At 36.7% G+C, this 22,431-nt stretch overlaps 1 long non-coding RNA gene and 1 pseudogene across 2 annotated transcripts; both read left to right on the top strand.

Moving 5' to 3' along the window:
• The first annotated feature begins 7,289 nt into the window (after positions 1–7,289).
• LOC145586247 (protein ELC-like pseudogene) lies at positions 7,290–16,558 on the top strand (annotated as a pseudogene). The gene is made up of 2 exons (XR_014100858.1): positions 7,290–8,660; positions 16,248–16,558. The product of XR_014100858.1 is annotated as a protein ELC-like pseudogene (transcript).
• Positions 16,559–17,504: 946 nt separating this feature from the next.
• Positions 17,505–22,098, top strand: LOC145584934 (uncharacterized). The gene is made up of 4 exons (XR_014100454.1): positions 17,505–18,052; positions 18,592–19,974; positions 20,071–21,262; positions 21,357–22,098. It is a non-coding gene; the product is annotated as an uncharacterized LOC145584934 (long non-coding RNA).
• Positions 22,099–22,431: the final 333 nt, after the last annotated feature.

The following is a 22,431-nucleotide window of genomic DNA, read 5'->3' as shown; positions in this document are numbered from 1 at the left end:
TGCTCATTCATTCGGTTTCTGTGCCTTTGCTCATTTGTGCTCAACCTTAAGTTCTTTGTAAAGATTGCTCATCCATTAGGGACTTAGTGTACCTGCATCTATATTTTAGACTATAGGACTTTGCTCATGTTTATAATTATCTTGAGGTTAATCCAAAGCTTGGAGTTACTCAACTCATTGTGACTCAATGTGTTTAAATCAACTCGACTCAACGTGTTTTGACATATGTGTGCAGATTCAACTTGATGTGATGACATGACATGACTCAATATGCATGACTCGCATGTGAATTATGTTGTGTGACTCAAAAACGCAGAAAAAGCAAAAAATTTCTGTCATTTTTATGGAGGGTACCGACTTTCTCCCGAAAAAGAAAGACGTGAAAATGAATGGAGTGTTGAGTGAAAATGAAGTGAACTTCCCCAAAAAGAAAATATGAAAAAGGATGATTCGAGTAATGATGCATATTGAATGAGCTTTAATCAAGTTTATGGATTGATGTTGTATCCCATGGTGAAAGGATTATAGCGTCCTAGACTATCTCAGTTGATGACTTAATGATGAAAGTATTTGGGTAACTTAGGCACGGAGGCTAAGTACTTCATACTATGTTATGCAATGATGATATGAATAATGAATTACTCTAAGAGGATAACGTATGCTTCAAAGTTGTGTCAAGATTTCATGACAAAAGGTTCCTAAGTGTAGACACCCAAATGTGTCTCCCCAAAACCAAACCCAGTGATGAATACCTTTCACATCATTTCATTATCGAACGAAGTGAAAGTGTGAAAAGTCTAGTGATGAGGATGTTTTTATTAAAATATCTCTTCTTTCTGTTTTAGAAAATATTTCTTTTCTTACTCTATTTATGAAAACGTGCAGTCCAGTTTATTTTGGTCCATGATATGGGTCCAATAATAGTGTAGTTGGATGGGCCTTGAAAAGACCTTTCCAGCGATATATTATAAGCCCAATTCCGATGAATAATGAGGAAGTTATAGCCAAAATACTAAACTGGGCTCAAACCGGATTTTACCTACGACCCAATGATCATGTGTAGGGTCCAAAGGTTTAATCCTATTCCTAAACTAGTTAGGATTAATTAGAAGCTTCCATAAGTTTCTAAAAGATCTTAATTATCCTTTTTTGAAAAGATAAGATCATAGAATTTGAAATTGAATAAAAACTTTCCTTTTTTAAAAACTTTCCTTTTTTAAGTCCTAATTCTATTCGAATTTAAAGATGTTCAAAGACAGTCAGATATTATTTTCGTGCCTCATAATTTTTATCCAAATTTTATATGGTTGGATAGATATTAAAATTATCTTTCCAATGATATATTATAATATTAATTCCGAGCTATAACGAAAAAGATATGAAAGAAATACGAAACTCTATTTAAAACTGACACTATCCCACTATTTCGGCCATATCTTTTTTATCTATAAAATATTTTAATCTGATTCTAATTGAGTTGGAAAGTAGACTTCAAGAGCTTTCCAACGACATATTATATGACTTATTTGGACTTCTGGATCAAAAGTTATGATAAAAACAAAATTCGCAAAAACTGCTGACCGACGAGTTTTATTTCGATTCGAATTCGGATTCTTTTCTTATTCTTCGACTCTCTTTTTTCCTATAAATAGAGGTCATATCTCCCCTTTTTTCAATCATCTACAACAATCATCATCTTTCTCTCTCTAAAGCTAGAAGATTTCTCTCTCTCTATTCTTTTTCTAAGCCTTCCCTCAAACACAATTCCTCATACATTAGCACTAGACATACCTAGCCAAGTTCGAAGTTGCCTTCGCCCTAGACATGAAAGGTTATAATTTCTGAGGGTTTGGTCCCTAATCTCTATTTCAATTATTTGATTTAATTGTTTGATTTTATACTTTTCCTTGAAGTTACTAACGCGTGTATTTTGTTATTAGAAAGAGGTACGAGGCACCAAAGTATGTAATCTTATTGCTCTATTCTTGTGGAAAGCATGTTTAAATTTGTTTGATTCCTAGTATCATGTTAGGATGTCTTTATTGCTTTCTAGTATCATGTTTAGGGTGCTTCCTATGCTTTCTAATATCATATCAATATCATGTTAGTATCATGCTAGGGCTAAAGCTTTGATTTTTATTGTTTAGCGACATGCTAGGGTTTGTTATTAATCTTATTAGTATCATGCCTAGGATTTTGCTATTATATTTAAGCTTTATTATTAACATGATTATTATTGTTATTATTTTTATTATATTGCTTGATCACGCCCTCTCTTACATGTTTAAAGGGAATTTGTACTTGTAATCACGCTTAATAAGATAGTTAATAATCTTGTTTAGGGCTAATATGATTATAATTCAAGTGATCGCCAACAATAGTTTTGCTTGTGTATTAATATTCAACCAACATAGATAAACAGGTTTAGGGTTAGTCTGTTGATTGCATGCTAGTTAGAAAGCGTACATGAATACGAGAAGAATGAAGTAGAGGCCTATTTAGGGCAGGTTCAATCTCTTTTAGGTTGGATTTGTACCTTCATCTCCGAACCCTATTTGGTTCAAGACCTTTTGGAGTTGACGATCTCATGGATCGTTAAGGGGTGTAACCTTCACCCTGTGAACGGTTTACAAGTTCCTAAAACTTGTTGGGGACTCTTTTGCTCTAGCTTCCTTCCCTTTGGACGCCACCATGCTTAAGTGTATGATCACAGTGGGGTTCAAGCTTGGGGTTAATGCTTGAAATATTCCCTACACTAAGGGAAGGACTATTTCAGCTATGTATTTGTGACGTGTGTAAAAGTGACACTAAAATTAGGCTGCAAAGGCTAAGGGTATGGAAATATATAATGGTGACTCTTAGACTGTGTAGGCTAATGAAGTAGGGATCAAGCCCCCAAGTCTTGCTCTAAATGGATAGGGATGAGCATTGGAGATCCCTTGATATGATCATTTATAAATGTAAATATGAATGTGAATGTATTATTATTACGGTCGCACCCCAATGTGAGGTTGCCTACGTATCCGTTAGGAATCAGGCCGAACGTAGCTCTAGTCAAACCTCGCACAAGTGTGTGTATACCTTAAAGTGGTCTTTTGAAGGGTTGTAACGGGGTTAGGCTAAAGGTTGAAGAAGAAAGGATAAAAATCTCAAGACCCAATATAAGCTCTTAAGGTATGCAATCTCGCATTTGAATCTTTATATTCGTATGCTTGAGGTTTCTTACTTTTGTAGTCTTTTCACTTTATTTTTTGCTCCTCTTTTTTTACTTTTTTCTTTTGCATTTTCTTCAAATCCTTTTTTTATAAGTGTGGGCAATCCCGATCATGCGGTCTATCACTCACTTGGCATTCATGTTTCTCAAGCACGGTACTGAGCACTCAATAAGAGATACAATCTGAGACGTGTTCTTATCAAAGACATGTTCATATCAAAGACATTGGAACACTTGCCCTTTTGTACACTTTTATTGTTATTTGCTTTTTTGAACTTTTGAAACTTTTGGAAAATCACTCAAGCTTTTGTATTTGGAAATTGCATAAGTTGTTTTTTGGCTTTTACTGGATTTCAATTATAGAAAGTAATTTGGGAAAATTTTCAAGGGGGGCCAAGCCCTTGTATGCCCCTTCAAAGGTCCGCCTCTGCCCTACAAGTAATCTTTGAGTAAGTAACCCCTAAGTAAGTAACCCTTGCTAGTAACCCCTAAATTAGTAACCCCTACCACACTGTATGGCCTGCCACACAGAAAAGTTGTTGATAAAAATTTATATAACATAATTGTTCTAATTAATTGTAATACTCCTATTTTATTCTACATATAGCTTTAAAATTTCCCTACAAAATTCTATATATAATTACATTTTCAATAAGATAATATTTTTTTTCTTCATATTTCATGTATTGTATGAGTTGTTTTTTTTTAATTTAATTTCAACAATATATGTACATCTTTTTCACAATTTATATAATAAATCACTATCAATATCAATCAATTATTTACTATAAGACAAGAAAATAAATATGTAATTGAGAAGTGACACTCTAAATTCGCTTGTCTTCAATTCATATATGTAGTTTTATACTCCTTCCGTCCCTAAATGTTTGTCCCATTTGCCATTTTTGGTGACCCTTGATGTTATACTCATTTCATATTTGTGCTAATTTTGGACTCATAAAATGACAACTCTACCCTCATATTTACCCTCACATTTTACAATAAAAGTTGTGGTCACTTTTGACTACTCCGTAATTTAACTTTGTACCCATAAAGTGACTTTTCTCTCTCTTCTTTTATTTGAAAATGATTGAGAATTTCTTTTTCCAGTGTACTTTCATTACTCCACCTTTTACAGATTAATTCATGTGATTTTTCACCAAATGGGGCAATTATTTGGAGATGGTGGGAGTATAGAAAAAAAAAAACTTGACATGTTATATTTCATAATATAATGTTAAAATTACCAAGAATAATATAACCTTTGGTCTATTCTTTTTTTATAATACAATCTTTTGATTATTCCTAAATATTACAACCTTTCGGGGGTGTTAATTTTACACAAGACATAATCGATTAGTAACATGTTTTTATAGGTTATTGTGACATGTGTAATTGTTTTATTGGTTTTGTCAATTTAATTAATTAATTTATTATTATTATTATTATTATTATAGATATTAACAAAAACCTACAAAGTCAATCAGTTTACAAGAACTTAGTGGGGAACCGAGATACAATCTAGGCCCCCACTCATCTAGCTATAGCGAACCCGATCCTGCTAAAGATGTGAGCAGCTACACGAGCACTTATATCTTGATTCCTTGCAAACACCTGAACCCGCTTCACCAACGCAACAACATCCTTTTCTAATTCCCCCAATGAAGAAAAAGAGAAGAGAAGAAAACCATAACCAATAACCCTGCAACGCGCCCTATACTTGTCCCGTTTCCGCTGAGCAGCAACAGACACAACACGACCAGCAACAAAGTCAGACAACCCTGACTGTGTCAAAGGAGAAGACCTCGTCAAGTCAACACACACATCAAGGCCTTTATCTCAAGAATAAAGCAACACATTTGCAGGTCGAAGAGCCCCATCGTCGCCTCCATTCAACCCAACGTTAACCTCCTTTCATGCTGAAATTCCGGGCTGAAAACAAATATCAACAAGGATATCGCGAACAACAATATGCCGATGTTTAAAACCCACCATCCTAGCACAGTACACTCCATGATCTCCAAAATATCCCCATCGAAAACTCTTGAGCAAGCGGAATACGGTGCCGAAACCGAGAACAATGAAAAACCCAATCTGTAACAAAGAACAGAATGGTAAGCCTTACCATTCATAGTCTGACCCAATTAACCCCGATATTGGTACCGCCTCCCCCACCACCTAACCACTTCCCCAACAATGCAACCACCTCCTCTCCCTTCCCTATACACAGCCCTCCCCGACGACCGGTACTACCAGCGCCCAACTCCTCCAACATCCTCCGACTTACCATCTCCCTTACCCCAACCACATACCACAACCATTGAACCACGAATGGACCAGGATAATATATTATTTTGGTCATGGAGCCACCTAAGGTCGCCCACCAATCTATGAGTGAGCACCTACCCCCTAAAAAGCTTTAATATGATATAGTCAAATGGGTTACCAATGAACACTCAACTGATAAAAACAAAATAATGTCCCATGGGCAATTCTATTGCCTATGGTTTCTCCAAGGGTGTGGTTGATGAGTTATTAGGACTTTTGTAGACTGCCCCGCCCTTGCGAGATTGCGCTGATGCATTGTTAGGCAAGCCTAACACGATAGGAGGATGTTTAAACTCGGGGATCGCCTTTGCACAGGGCATCGACCATGTCAGCGACATAAGGCTTAGCCCCCGACTTTGGCTGTGACACAGTTTCAATTCCAGGTGCCCAAAATTTTTGCCCACCCTAATAGAGAGTATGGTAAAAAATAGGAAAATTTTTGTAATAAGACCTTTTAAGTGGTCAACTTTGTTTAAAATGACCTTTTAAGTGAAAAGTTGTGTAAAAGGACCTTTTAAATTGTATGATATTGTGAGGGGGTAATAGGTTGAGTTTTCCAGATGGTCAAAGGCAGAGCTCCAGTGTTGACTTTCACGTGGGAGTCACGTGACTTTTAGCCCACACATTTTTTTCCCCTTTCCCCTAAATTTCCTTCCTTTTCGAACTACTATACCCCTTTCAATTTTCCCCCTTTCCTTTCATTCTTCGAATTTTAGAGTGGACGCTCCATCAAATCCGCGCTCCATCAAATCCAATTTTGAGGCAGAAAAAGGTTGAACGTTTGCTCCCAAGTGTATGAGCGACCCCTTTGTCGCGGATCTTGTCTTTCTTAATTCTCACGTGATTTGCACCCATGTACGTGACAGGAGATGCTTATCAATATCCAACGACTGTGATTTGGTTGATGATGATGAACCATGAAGATGATGGATTAATGGTGAATATCGAAGGGAATTAGAGCAATCAGCTAACCACTTGAATCGAAGAAGCGGGGGTCTGATAGGATTTTGGAGTTTTTTTTATGTTTTTATTTTTCCTTCTGTTTTTTTTATTTTTCTTTATACATATCTCCAAAGTCCGAGAGTCTATTATATACACACGGGTATGCCACACTATACACGCAGGATCAATGACCCCGGGTGTATAATACACCCGGGTAGGGGTGTGCAAAAATGGACCTGGATCGGAAAACCGACTGAGACCGGACCGGGGGATATCAGGTCGGTCTTCGGTCCTCACAAATTGGCGATTTCGGGTTTTCGGTCCGGGTAGAAACCGAAATATTCTGGTCCGGACCGGAATGGATCGAAAAGTGTATTTTTGTAATTATTTGGGTGAAAATTTTAAATTTTATGTTTAAATTTCTAGGTGCAAAATAGGAAAACGCGTAAACAAAAACAAGACATTAAAAAAGTATGTATATATTAAGATACTAAAATGCAAAAAAAAAAAAAAGAATATAATCAGTCCATTCTGATCCAAAACCGGATCGGACCGGAATAAGCAGGTCTAGACCGGAACCCGGACCGATTGATTACGGTTTGGTCCCGATCCCCAAAAAAAGTCAATTTCGTTTTTTAGTCCATTCCGATCCCGATCCAATTTTAGACAGGTGCACAACCCTACACCCGGGTGTATATAACAAATTCTACCAAAGTCCCAGTCGTAAAAATCAATCCATCTACCCGGGTGTATATATCTGGTCGGACCGTCACAAAGGAGAAAAAAAAAAAATCTGGTCGGTGACTTCAATTTCCTCCTAAATTCCTTCTCCTCCAATCTCCTCCATCAATGGCTCCTCCACAACCCCTTCACGGCGGCGCTTCAAACCCCCAAACCCTTCAATTCCTAAGCAACGTCCTCTCACAACGCGGCCCTTCTTCCCTCCCTTACTCCGAAGACGTCAAATGGTTGATCCGCCAACACCTCGTCTCTCTCACCGACGCCTACCCTTCTCTCCAACCCAAAACCGCCATTTTCACGCACAACGATGGTCGCACTGTCAACCTTCTTCAAGCTGACGGCACTATTCCCATGTCTTATGCTGGTGTTACTTACAATATCCCTGTTGTTATCTGGCTTATGGAGTTGTACCCTCGTCATCCTCCTTGCGTTTTTGTCAATCCTACTCGTGATATGATCATCAAACGTCCTCATCCTCATGTTACGCCTTCTGGGATGGTTTCGATTCCGTATTTGCAGAAGTGGATCTACCCTAGCTCTAATTTGGTTGATTTGTGTCGTGATTTGAGTCATTATTTTGGGAGAGACCCGCCTTTGTATTCGCAGAGGAAACCCGATTCCGGGTCGAGTAATCCGAGTGCTAATCAGAGTCAGAGTCATAGTCATAGTCATGGGGATTCTGGGGTTTTGTCGAATTCTGGGTATTCGGGTTCTATGGGTTCTGGGTCTGTCGGGCATCCTTCGATGGCGGGACCGAGGGTTTTCCCGCCATCGCCGTATGTGGGTAGTGGGCGGATTATGCCCCCGTCGCCTCAGAGGCTGAGCGGGGGGACTGATGACCCAAACGAGGTTTTTAAGAGGAATGCGATTAATAAGCTTGTGGAGATGGTTCATGGAGATGTTGTGGGGTTGAGGAAGACGAGGGAGGCGGAAATGGAAGGTTTATTTAGTGCCCAAGCGAATTTGAGGCAGCGGGAAGAGCAGATTAATAAGGGGTTGAAAGAGATGTTGGATGAGAAGGAAGGCTTGGAACAGCAATTGCAATTGGTGTTGACAAATGCAGATGTGTTGGAAGGGTGGTTGAGGGAAAATGAGGAAAAGATGTCAAAATTGGGGAATAATGTCGATGTTGATGATGCGTTCGAGCCTTGTGATGCTCTTTCGAAGCAGATGATCGATGCTAGCACCTCTGATTTGGCGATAGAGGATGTCATTTATTCTTTGGATAAGGCGGTTCAGGATGGAGTTATACCTTTTGATCAGTACTTGAAGAATGTGAGGCTGTTGTCGAGAGAGCAGTTTTTCCACAGGGCTACTTCTATGAAAGTTCGAGCCGCTCAGATGCAAGCTCATGTTGCTAGTATGGCTGCCAGGACGTCACAATATATGATGTGAGCCGGAGGTTTTAGCTAATGGGAGTTCACCTCTTAGTCAGGTAGAATTCTTCCTAGTGATTTGATTGTTGTTGTTTTACTTGTGAAATGTATTGCTGTCTCAATCTCTTTACATTCTCGGTCTTATAGTTTTTTTCTCATGCTGAATTGCCAGTTTGTACTACCCTGTTACATGTGGTACCTTGACTGTATATGACATAGTGATTTGATTAATGTTAACCCGCTGCTTGATTTGGTCTGTTGAAGATCACTAGCTATTTTGGAGAATTGGAGATTAATTTTTAATTACCTGGATTGCATTTAAAACTTTATATGTATACTATTTGGTAATTTAGGGACTTGAATTTCGTTGCTGTTATCCAAGTTAAGTCTTTAAGAGTAGTGGTGGTCCAGTACAATGTTGTATGTAGTATTTGTCATTGGCTTGGCTGGAACTATGTTGCATATATTTGTAGAAGGTACTTGAATTGCAGTTTCGTAATGAGCTAAGTAACTATCAAAGTATTGTGAAATGCACACAAATATAGTGGTGGGTAGAAAGTAATGGCCAGAAAAATCATTAATTAATTCACTCTTAGAAATCTTAGTTCTAGAGCGTGATTACATGATATCTTTCTTTCTCCATCCCTGTTTCCATTGAATCTCTTCTTCACAACTTCTTGGCTTATGCCCCTCTCCCCTTAATGTCTCTTTGGTTTCCTTTGTGCAGTAGAAAGTTCCTCTTCTCTCTTTATCTTCTCTGGCTATCTCTATCCTCCTCAAGGAGATGCACATGTAGACTTCTGCAGTCCTAAAGGAGCTTTTTGTTTGTTCAGCCTCCATTTTATCTACATATGCTAAATTTTTTTGAACATTTTATAGATGACTAAGCGATCTTCATCTTAACAAAGAGAGGTTGCTTAGGCTCTGCAAATTTATACAATGCAGCTGCTTTTCCTCCTTATTTAATGCATCTTTTCTAATCCTATTTTATTTATTTTGTTGGATGTAAGGCAATCAATGATCATCAGCATCTTAACAGAAAGTAGTTGCTTAGGCTTAACAATGTAATGTAGTGTAATGTACCTGTTTCTCTTCTTTATTCGAATGCATCCTTTTTCATCCTTTACATTTTTTTTGGCTAGATAATTGATCCCTGCTTGGCTTTGCAAACCAAATTTACTCTTTTGTGCATTTCTGCCCCCTTCCATGTTCCTGTGTTTATGCTGCCTTTTGCAATTTCTCCTCTCTGTGCTAAGTCTCCTTCTTCCTCTCATAGTCTGTTTTTGTGCTTTGATCAGTACCTAAATTTTCTTTTGGCTCGACTAATGACTACAGTAAGACAGTAACCACTAGCCAAAATTAAAATTGGGAGGTTTGGTCTTTTCCAGAGCTAGGCTTTCCCAAGGTTGTTTGAGATAAATTTAAAATCATTTTGGGTATTCAATAATGGGGGTAAATTGTTGAAGCTTTCCATGGATAAAACTTTACAACTGAGTCTTTGTTTTTTAAATAAATGCTTGAAAGCTACTTTTAGTTCTTCTTTTCTCTAGTTATTATTTTGTGGGGGAGGGGATTCGGATGGTTATTGGTTGCGTTTCCCTTTTGTAGGATTGAATTATTCAAAATCCCTTTCAAAAGTTTTATTCCTTATCCATTCATATGTCGTACTAGAGTTGGTCCTGTTGCATAGTAGGAATAAGAAGCAACCTTTACCTATGAGCTCAGACCATTATTGAATTATGGAGTCCTAAGAAGTATCCAGCCCAATATTCCAGAATTTTCCTCCTGATTTGTATTTTCAAAATTCAGATTCATAAATAAGCTTTACATTTATCACTTGAAAAGAAAATGGAGGATTACTGTCGTATAGGAAAGGCAATGGGTTGGACTATGTGTTACCCGGCTCAATCCCACCACACAATAGGAGCTAAACTCTGACTCTGAGTACCTAAACTCTGACTCTGTCTCCGATAACCTCTGCAACCTCCCAAATCTGAATCCGCCTGTAAAGGAAAATTTTTACATTTTAAATTTTATACATATCGAAATTATTGAAAACTGTACATTGTATAATAGCAAATGAAATTTCAATAGCATTATATGTATAAATTATTAATTATTATAAACAAACAATTGAAGAAATTATGAAACTTAGATTTAGAAATATCAACTAACAATATTAATTCAAATAGCACATACTTATGTTTTTCTCAATTTTGATTCTTATTACAAGTTACAAATCTAGATCTACAAATTGATAAGAACAGTTTGAGAAAGAGATTTGTGAATTTTGAACCAATACACACATAGGTACACATGACAACCAAGTTCATTGATATAAGAGGAGAAACATTAATTGATGAGCTCGAAATATTAGACGGATAAATATTGGGTATTTTTTAGAGAAAAGGTGAAACATTAATCCATGGAAAGCTTCAACAATATAGCAAAGCAGAAGAATTATTGTATGCCAAGGGTTGAAGCTTCACCAGTAAGACAGTAACCACTAGCCAAAATTATTGTTGAAAGATTAGAGGAGAAGATGGTTCAATATAGCAAAGCAGAAGAAAGTGGCTGAAGCATTAAAAAAAAGGGTTTTGGTTCTTTACTTCTTTTATACCCCCTAAAAAATTGCAGTAAAAGTCCTATAAATATATATAGTGGGTCAGACTCAAACTCGGGTCAGATCCATCGGGCCTCAAGCAAGATTTGAGTCGAATCTGACTTCATTTGAATTTTGGACTATTTTAATTGGACTTGGATTCAGATTTATCTTTCCCGGATTTGGATAGGTTTTTTTTCTTCAAATCAGGTCAGACTTAGATTGAATTAAGATTGAATTGCTGTACTTAATATCATCTTTAGTAAATATTTTTAAGCACCTTGAACTACTATGATACTCAATCATTCTAATCTTTTCCAACAAGCCTTCTCTGAACTCTTCATCATTGGGAGAGCTAGTCCTTTTCATCTGTGCTGGAGTTTCTTGAAGCCTTATTTTCTTGATTTTTTTTAATATATGCTGAGTTTTAGTATATATTGTATCCTTTGTGAAAGATCCATCTTTATGTCCTATGATTTGCTGGAAGCTAGTTATTATCCCCCACAGCATTATGAGGCTCTCCACCCTTAGCCTTAACTGCATTTGCCTTGTAAATTGTACATAGATTGAATTTCAGCTTTTATCTACAGTCATTGTGGGTTTATGAAAATATGTGTAAGATTCTCTTTCTTGCTAGTCTGATGCTAACTAACCCTAGTGTTTTGACTATAGTGTCCTATTTTACCATACCCTACCATTTCCCATTCTTCTAACAAGGCTCCTGATAAAGGTTGGTTGGGTTGTCTTTTAGCCTCTTAGGAGTGGCCAAGCAAGGGTGTTGTATGCCATTCCCATACACTATTCAACAATATTTCAAAGCCAAAATTGGCCTCAACACTACAAACTAATGACTTGGGTGCAAAACGCACCTCTAGTGAGTTTTCTGGTCATCATTCTCGTCAGAGACTGAATTTTTTGATTTGCGTGTTGAAAAATATCCCGTTAAGGTTTCGGAGGTCATTTTAACCCTAATTGAGCTCAGAATAAGCAAAAACATAGGGTAAATGACTCAATTCGGTTTAAAAAACAATGACATGCAAATCGAGATATTATATACCACGCTAAACGAATCATGTACGCTATTTTTTTGCTTGTTTCGAGCTAAATTTAGGCCCTTTAAGAGTTAAAATTACCTCCAAAACCTTTATGAGATATTTTTCGGCACGCGAATCGAAAAATAAAAATTTAATTCACCGGCTCCGGTAAGAATGGTGGCCGAAAAACTCACTGAAGGTGCGCTTTGAACCCAAGTCATTAGTTTGTGGTGTTTTGGCCACTAAGCAGGTGCACCTAAGCCATAGTTCAGAGTGTTTTGGCCAATTTTGCCTACTTCAAAGGATATAATCCTTATCATTTCGATTCCATAAAAGTTTTTTCAACCTGAGTCTTGATCTCAAGGGCAGAAGATGACTTGCCTACTACTTATGTTAAGTAAGGGTTTCTTGTGCTCACTGTTGTAATCCAAAGTTGAAATTCTGTGAATGTGAGCCAGAACCTGTTAAGTGTTAACTTTGTTCAAAGTGTTATGTCCTAAAAGGTGATATAAGGAACATAACTGAAATGGTTTACGTATCGGAATGCGGAACATACACAACCTAGGTCACGAGCGAAGGTTGCTACTCTTCTTTGTGATTGAGCCAAATGCGGTTGTTTATGCGGCTTTGCAACTTTCATTTGATTGGTTCTCTAATTGACAAATTCCAATTTTATTTTTCTCTCTCTTCTTTCATGTGCTTCTAATTTATTTATTTTTAAGTCTTTTTCTCTCTCCTCTCTCCTGGTCTCTCGTGGCCATAACTTGGGCTACCCTTTTTAAAGAAATTTGACGGCTAGCGCTTTTTAATTGGTGATTTAGCTTTCACCTCCCTAAGCTACTTTGGGCCTTTAATATACGTTGGGCCTTCAATAAAATTATATCTTAAGCATACTGCATACTTAAATACATCCATATAAGATATATCTTCCTTTCACTTTTATTGCAACACTATGACTTTATAACATTTTAACTCACCGTATTTCTAATTATGGATAAGTAAAAAATATGGAAATCAGATGTTGTGAAAATATAAATCGAGACAAATTTAACAAGATTCCTCATTACTGTTGTTCTCAACATATAAACAAATAAAGTATAAAGGTAAATTGTAAGAATATGAATAGTGTAAATTCTGAAGTGTTGCAACTAAAAGTGAACATAATAAGTAACAAATTCAACTGGAAATATATTTAATTTATTATCCAAATAAAAGTCAATAAAAAATCACTGATAAATTTTTATTAATTAATTTATTTATTTCGTACTCAATTGTACCGGGTAATGTTTTGCATACCTGTCATTTTACCATGTTTGGAATTGAGCCCCATCCCATGCAACCATGGTCCTAAACTCTTGCGCTTTGAAAAATTGAAGACACACACCTGCCACAATTTACCTCAAAACTGATTTTAAATTCTTCCATGTTTTAACTTGAATCCAGATTAGCAGCTTCAGTTAAAGAATGTTTTTGGCAGTTCAATGGATGTAGCTAATCTCACCTCATCCACCCCTTGAAATAAATTCTTAAACTTTACTTGCCTCCAGGTGGGTATGGACTAGTGTGTTTGCTGAAGGATCTGATCATGGATGGTAATGAGGGGAGGTTGCTCCCGTTGCTGTCCACTTCCCTGGGACACTTCTAACTCAAGATTTTCTGACCTAGATTTTTGTTACTCGTACACTAGAGAGCATTTATAATTTCTCCTATGCTCTATAGTTTGAAAATGTATTTGGCTTCCTTTTCAACTTAATTTTTTATTTAGCCATCTTGTTTCAGTAGGTCTACTTGCTCTTTGTGCTTAGATTTTAGAGTATTGAATGTTACTCAACAAACTATGATATACCCCTTTAAAGACGGTTTAGCAGTAGCGTGTTCCCACCTCCGAGGAACTTGGGAGATCCTGGGTTTGAATGAAATAGAGGGATTATAAACCATTTGTACTTGACTACTTGTCTACCTGCATCTATCTTTGACCCTTCTGAATTAATGTACTACTTGTAATACATATTTTACTTGACATTCTCGTTTCTGATTAATTATTGTACTGACATGTTAATATAGATTTTTGTCATCTTTCAATGACCTGTCAACTTCCATATTTGAATTGACTAAAATATAAAGTTGACTTGCAATGTTACAAGTGTCATAAATAAGAATTAGGTTGGGGGAAATCAAATGATTCGTGATGTTATTGTTATAAAGATGGATTATAAGAAAAGATCTCTATGTTTAGAGGGTTTGGGGTTTAGCCAATTCAGTTTTATTAGCAAGTGTGTTAGATAACAATAAGTGATGGAACTCGATCTTTATTTTATAATAAATTACGAGTGAAGTAATTGCCTTTACTTGTATGAAGTGTGTAATGGCTTTGAGTCATATTTTGTTGGTTTCATCAATTAGCTTGTGTGAGTGTCAATACTTTAGTTGCCTGTGGTTCAAGTAATACTTGCTTCGTTCTTTTTTAATTGCAATGTTGGGGTTTTCTTGTTTGCCAGTGTCCTTTATATAATAATAATTATTTTCTTAATACTAGTTTTAGTTGAGTTATAAAATGAATATTTTAAAAGTATACATCGAGACGAATCTAACCAGACCCCAAATGACCATGTTTTTCCTAGCTTATAAATCATAAAAGATAATCAAAGGAGTTTGTGTGAAAAATATAGAATTTCCAATGTTGGGAGGAAGTATAATTTTTTAGCCTAATATTTCAAGTTGTTGCAAGTATTTTGGGCGAATAAATAAATATAAGAATACATACCTAAACAGGTTCTGTAATTATTATTTATCAAGGTCCTTATTAGATCATGATAAGTTATGTAACTTTTATGTATATATGAGGATTTTGACAAAGAGGATATGAGGTGTTGTAGGAGTAAGAATAAGAGTTGGAACCACTAGGGGGGTGTTTGGTAAAACAAAGGGAAAGGGTATGAAATCAACAAAGAGATTGGGTAAGAAAGGAAACGAAAAATCTTGGATTTACTTCGATGTTTGTTTAAAGAGTAGAGAGAAAGAAAAGAAAAAAGAGAAACCCATCTTTTTATTCCATGAAATTACTAAACTCCTTCCCTCTCAACCCTAACTCCACCTTCACAAGCCAACACAACACTTGGATGCTCAACCCTGCACCTGACCACCCAACCTCACCGATGATCGGTTCTCACACTCTCTTTTTCCCTCCTAAATCTGATTTATTATGGGTTATGGGTGGGATATCATAGAAGTTAGGTGGTTTTTTGAGTTTGGGTGAGTTTCCGATGGATGGTGTGGTTATTTTTGGGGATGATGGGGGTGTTTTTCTAGGGAATAAGGGAAGTTTTCCAGTGATTGGGAGTAGGTATTTGAGGGTGGAGATGGTGGTGATTTTTTGTGAGGGGGTGCATTTTCATGGGGGTGATGGTGGGTTGTTGGTGGTTGAGGTGGATTTTCGTTGGTGTGTCGTGTGAGGACTTTTTTGAGGTGGTTAGGATTGGCTAGTGAAGCAACAACGGTGGGGACGTACTAGTGAGGGTGTCAGTGGTGGGGTAGTGGGTGTATGGTGGTGTGGTAATAGCTTAGGGAAAGGGGATTGAAATACCATGGGGGTGTAGGGAATCAATGTAGAGGAGTTTTGGGGTAAGGAGGGGGTAAAGGAAATGAATAAAATGGGAATAACAAACAACAGTAAAGGGTATCTACTCTATGATTCCTTTTTACCCTATACCAAACGCCCCCTTAGTTTGTTAACAGCCCAATAGTACAGCAAATATGGTACCTTGTGCAGACTATAAGTCTATAAGGTGTTAATTTCGACGATGGAAGGTTTACATTTTAGTTCCAGCAGTCAATTAAGGATTCGAAAAGCTGAGCAGTTTGAGACTTTGAGTATTCCCTGGATGAAGAGTTAGCAAATAATTAGCAGAGAGCTTGACAAAGAAGCTCGTATGGGCAGAATTCTTTTCCCATTTCTCTAAAGCTTTTACTCTTTTGCTTGAACTGATCTTAGGGTTCTGGCTTTGCTGCAGGATTATATGTCGAAGTAAATACAAAGCAAACTGGAATCAATAAGTAGCCTGTTAATATTCCATGAATGAAGTCATTGCTGGGCTGGCCGATGGAGAAATCTGTATGCGAGTGACTGGAGGAAACGTGAATACGAGCTTTGGTTTAAAATTGTTCATAACATACATTATTGTATCATATAGGATATACAATGATTGCATGGATATTTCCTATAATATACCATGCTGTTTTTTGTTTCCAATTGTTTGTCTCGTTTGGGCTGAAGATCAATCTTGTGCTTACTTGATTTGATGTGTTAGTCTATTATGACCAATTTATTGTTTGGGGATTGAGCTTTATGACCCTAATTGTGTTTAATTTACCTATACAATGATGACTTGTAGAAGTCAGCAATTGTCTGATGGAAAAAAATACTCGCTCCTTGTCTAAATTAGTACAACATTTCTCTTACACATATGTTAATGCAAAACTTTGATTGATAATATCTTTAATTATCAATAAGTAAAATTATAATAATAGAATATTAATAAACTATTCATTAATACGATTTTCTACTAGACTATATTTATTCTTGTATATTAATCACAAAAATTAGTAAAAGTGAATTAGATGAATAGTGTAAGAGCATGAATATTGTTAAGGAAACAACTTTCCTTTTCCATATTGAGAAAGTAGAAATGGAGGAATGTTATGTATTTATTGATACATAACATGACAATTCATAAATATTTTAAGAATTAACATTATTACCACTGAGATTGTTACAATGATATACACTAAAGATTGTATCATTGTTATTATAATAGTATTGTAAATAGTTAAATTACACTAAAGATTGTTACAATGATATATTTTTGAAGCTAATATATGTACCACTAGGTTATGAAATTATGCCATTGGAGTATAATGGTATAATAGTAGTTGCAATGGTATTAAAATGGAAAAATAAAAATAAATAATCCTACCTTTGCGTGGTTTGACAATAACAATCCCACATTTTGATTATTACGAGGCAATCCCACCTTTATATGTCATCTTATTTTAACAAACGTTTTTATCTACAACTTGTTAAATAGGTTAAAAAATATTTTTTTGTACAGCCACGTGTCATTCAATAATTGGTCAAAATAAAAAAAGTTTAAAACAAAAACAAGTAAATTTTTTTTGAAAATTTAAAAAATTATATTTTCTTCGTAAATTATATAATTTCCATACTAATAGAATTTATCTAGTAAGTCAATTGAAAGTTCATTGTTAGATTGGATCCTATGAAATCATACTAGCTAGCTTAGTATTCTGCTAAATTTGGGGGAATTTGATATCAATAGATCTACTATGTGATACTGTCTTAGGAGTGGTGTGGGTGAAGTATAGTGACTACTTGAATAACCAAGCAATTGTTGATAATTGATTTAATATTTTTGTGAGGGCGCCCCCATTCATCTACAAGATGAACAACTTTCGTTTATCTTATGACTAATTCGTAAATAAAGAGAACAGTGACAGTACAGCTCAGATGTCGAGTAGATTGTGGGTTTGTAATTGCTGGATGGAAATGATGAGTAAGACACCGATGTGGCAAAAAATCAAGCGATGCTGTTATGTGGTTGATTGACAATTCTGCCGAACGATTCTGGAGCTCAACTCTATGCCGTTAAAGTTGCATTTAATATAGTCTTTAAGGTGTTTGGCTTAGTAGTTGGGAAGTTGTATGAGGAAGTAAACCTTAGATCGAGTGTTAATTTTGATCGTGACGAGATCAACGAGAAGGGGGATTCTGTCGAACGATTCTTGTCTCCTTGGTCTGGTAAGAGTAATTTCGAATTATATTTCAAAATTTTGTAACTATAGTGCAGGTTTATGTGAATTGTGCTACATTTGAAATCATTTGCTATTTTTTTGGATTGTTTATGTTGAGCTTAAAGAATTATTTGAAATCATTTGCTACATTTGAAATCAATTGCTTGTATTTTGCGAATTATTAGTTTGAGGAATTATTTATCGTGAGCTAGAGGAATTATTTATTGAGTAATAGAATTATTTGTGTTTACTGTGAAGCAAGTGGATCAATAATGTGGTGATATTGAATTTTTATGTCGTTTAAATAATTAATCCTGTGGGGCTACATGTAATTAAGCGTATTTGGTCTGTGATATTGATACAGCCTTGTGGAAGTGAGGTGAATAGTTGATGGTAGGACATATGGAATTTGTATAAAATATCGAATTGTTCGGAATTTTGTAGATTTATAATTTATTGGGGCTAAGTACTCATGTTACATAACTTTTTATTTTTGTTGACAATGGTTGAGGTAGGTGAGGTCTGATATTGTTTGTGATCCTGTAGGTGTGTTAAAATTCTGAACATACCCTGTTTGGGAATGGAGACTGGTGAATTTTCTCCGGGTATTGGTGGTAATGTAGGTGGTTTGCAGGATAAGGGTAGTGGGGTTAGGGGAAGGGAAATAAGCTCTGATGAGCTAATGGGTTTGACCGAGCAGCCGTTTGGGGAAGCTAATGGTTCCCTTGTACCTTTCATAGATGGTCAGCACTGCACACCTAACAATCAAAATGGCCAGTTTGCATCTCCCATTAAAACTGTGGAGATTGTACAAACGGTTGTTGCCAGTAACCATGTTAGTGTAATGAGTTATGTGGAAGAACCAAAGGTCGGAATGGTTTTCAAATCATGGCAGGACATAGAAGCATATTACAAAGAATATGCTGAGGAGAAGGGCTTTGGAGTGAGTAGGGTACAAGGTGTATATTCAAAGGGTGAGGGGAGAGATAGAATATCAACAATATGGAGGTGTGAGTGCTATGGTAGACCTGATATGAGGGCCCAAAAGGAAGCCAAAAAGAGAGCCAAAGAGGTGTATGAGTGGTACTGGTGGTGTAGTAGGAGGGGTGGTTGATGAGGATGAATTGAGTAAGAGTAAAAGAAGATCTAAAAAATGTGAATGCAAGGCAATGATATATGGTGGTGTGAACCGAGAAGGCTAATGGGTGATAAAGAAAGTCCAGTTAGAGCATTCTGGGCACGCACCTACTGCCGGTCGGGCAAAGCTCGTGAAAGAATACAGAATGAAGCACTTTAGTTCCACAATTTGGAAGAAGTTGTTTAATTATTTTGATGAAGAAGTTCCTGTGTCACAAATTCATGACTGCTTGAGTACGGAGTTGGGTGGGTATGAGACATTGCCATTTACTGTGAAAGATCTTCAACACGAGGTATACAAATCTCGTAGGTTAAAAATGAAGGGTGGTGATTCAAATGCAATGATGAGATACTTCCAACAAATGCAAGCTGGCCACCAGAATTTTTATCATTCCCAACGGCTCGATGATGAAGGAAGATTGAGAGACGTTTTGTGGGTTGATACTCGTAGCCGAGATGCTTATGAAGAGTTTAGTGACGTAGTTTGTTTCGATGCAACCTATCTGACAAATGAGTATGATTTGCCATTTTTTAATTTCGTAGGTGTTAATCATCACGGACAATCCATTTTGTTAGGATGTGCTTTAGTGTCCCATGAATATTGTGACACCTCAGATGGGTATTTAAGCAATGGTTGGAATGCTTGAATGATATACCTCCTAAAGCAATTCTAACAGATCAAGCCGCTGCTATGCGAAAGCCCCTTGAGGAGGTTATGCCAACAACTCGTCATCGTTGGTGTATATGGCACATTATGAGGAAAGTTCCTGAAAAACTTGGTAAATGTGAGAGGTAAGACTTACATGACTATTTCTGTAACTAATGTCCATTGGATGTTTTGCGTTTTTAACTATAGATTTAATGGTGTATGGTGTGTCTGTATAACAGGTACTAAGACTTCAAAAGCGAGTTGAAAGCAGTGGTGTATGAAAGTTTTACTATACATGAGTTTGAGAGACGGTGGTGTTCACTTGTTGAAACCTATTGCTAATAAGGGAATGATTGGCTTGATAGTCTATACAAGGAAAGGTACATGTGGGTACCTGCTTTTATGAGGGACTATTTATGGGCGGGAATGAAGACAATTCAATGAGTGGACAGTATAAACAGTTTTTTCGATGGTTTTGTGACTCGACACACAAAATTTTTTGAATTTCCACTCAAATACGTAAAAGCAATGTAGAGGCGTCAGAGAGATGAAACAGAAGCTGATATAAAATGTGCAAAGTACATTAGGAGACTAGCTACTGGCTTCAATGTTGAAAAACTCTTTCAGAAAATTTACACCGACACCAAGTTCCAAGAGGTGCAGACCGAGTGTGCAAGAATGCTTTATTGCTATCCACGTGAAGAGAATATTGTCTCAGACACTTTAATTTAGTACCTACTTGAAGCCCGGTTGTGGATTGTTCCAGAAGGAAAAAGTGAAGATGTTATAACTGATCGCCGAAGGTTCTACTCTACCACGTTCGACACGGAAACAAAGGTTGTGTGTTGTGATTGCCGGAAGTTTGAAACTCATGGCATAATGTGCAACCATATCATAAGGATTTTGGATTTGAATCAAGTTGTTGACATTCCTGAACACTATGTTCTTACGCGCTGGAGGAAAGATATCATGAGAAATCACACACTAGTGAAGGTTTCATATCATGATCCGAATAAGACAAACGAGGGGAAAAGGTATTGCACACTTATGAAAGCATTCGAGCCAATCTGTGATGAGGCGACAATAGTCAATGATGAGACAGTGGATATGGTTCTAACCACTCTTGACAAACTTAAAGTTGATGTCAGTAAATGTAGAAAAAGGAAGATGGAATAAACTATCCCAATGGTGTATCCAGATGATGGGGGTCCATCAGTTCAGCCTTGTTATGAGGATTTTGTGAGTAATCCGTCGGTTCAAAACCCTGGGCCACCGCAGACTTTATTTGAGGATTCACCTCTGGGTAATGTTACACTTAAGGATCCCCTTCCGAAGAAGAGAGGTCGAGGAAAGCCTAAGGGGTCAAAAAACAAGGGGTTGGCTGAGATGGGGTACAAAAAATCAACTAAGAAACAAGGACCTCGTACTAAGGTAAGAGCAATAACATTATTGGACCATTGATCTGGTATATAGGCTTTAATAACATACGTATATATGTACTAACTCATTGCTTGTTTCATGAAAGGCGTAGAAGAGGGGCAATGCTGGTGACATGAATGTTCACGCACCTACAGATCCAAGTGTCCCAGTCCAGAAACGTAGGAAGATGAGTGTAAGTCTAATGTATTTACGATTTATCACATCACAATAATCCTTACTCATTTTAATTCAATGTGTGTTTTTTTTTTTTACGAATTTTTAATTACCATGGGTGCAAGTTCGATGCAACCCTGCCCCGGACACTATCCAAGAAATTCCTGATGATGATTCTCTTCTTCGAGTCAGCCCTTTATCGGATCCTCCAGACGAACTTTCTAATGATGATTCTCTGCTTTGAGGCGTGTCCAATGGATTGTCTTACTCGTTCTGAAGTTATGTTCATGCAATTTGGAATGTTTACCAGATATAGATCCTCCTACTAACTAGTCAAAGAGGAATCCCAAATAAAATCCACGGAGTACGAATTTTAGTCTTTGAAAATGAACATTAATTCGTTTTATGTTCATGTACGTTTGTTCCTGGTTTTTAGGGTTTATGAACTCTAGTGTCAGCAATAATGTTGTTTAGATATTAATTATGTCTTAATTGTGTTGTTCGTTGATCACAACATGCTTAGTCATTAAGTATGTTGACGATGTTAACGGGCTTAAGGTTTTATTGCCCAGCTAGCAAACCAGTAATTTTTTTTCCAACCACTTTGGGCCACAACACTATGTACTACATCCTAAGTAGCTGGTTTTGTCCAAGTTACTAGGGTATAAGTATGATTTTGAGAGTCCCTTTACTAGCGGCCCAATTGCATCATTCAACTTTTTTTTTTTTTTTTTTTTTTGCAATTTGGACCTAATCCAAAAATCACATTTAAACATATACCATTAAACTAACCACAAACGGCCCGTTTTATTAGTGCCCTAATTTCTAAATATAATATTATCACAATATTATTTGCAAATGTTACAAATTCAAAATCGTAGTTCTTAAGATGTACAATGGTGCAACTAGAAGTAGGTGCACCACTATCGAGAAAGAATAATCCGAATATGACTTCGTTTAAAAAAATCCAACTGCGAGTCGGAGGAGGGTCGGATTTGGAGTCTACT

This window comes from Chenopodium album, chromosome 16 (genome assembly GCF_948465745.1).
Source record: "Chenopodium album chromosome 16, dcCheAlbu1.1, whole genome shotgun sequence".
NCBI lineage: Eukaryota > Viridiplantae > Streptophyta > Magnoliopsida > Caryophyllales > Amaranthaceae > Chenopodium > Chenopodium album.
This window is presented reverse-complemented; position numbering and strand designations above follow the sequence as displayed.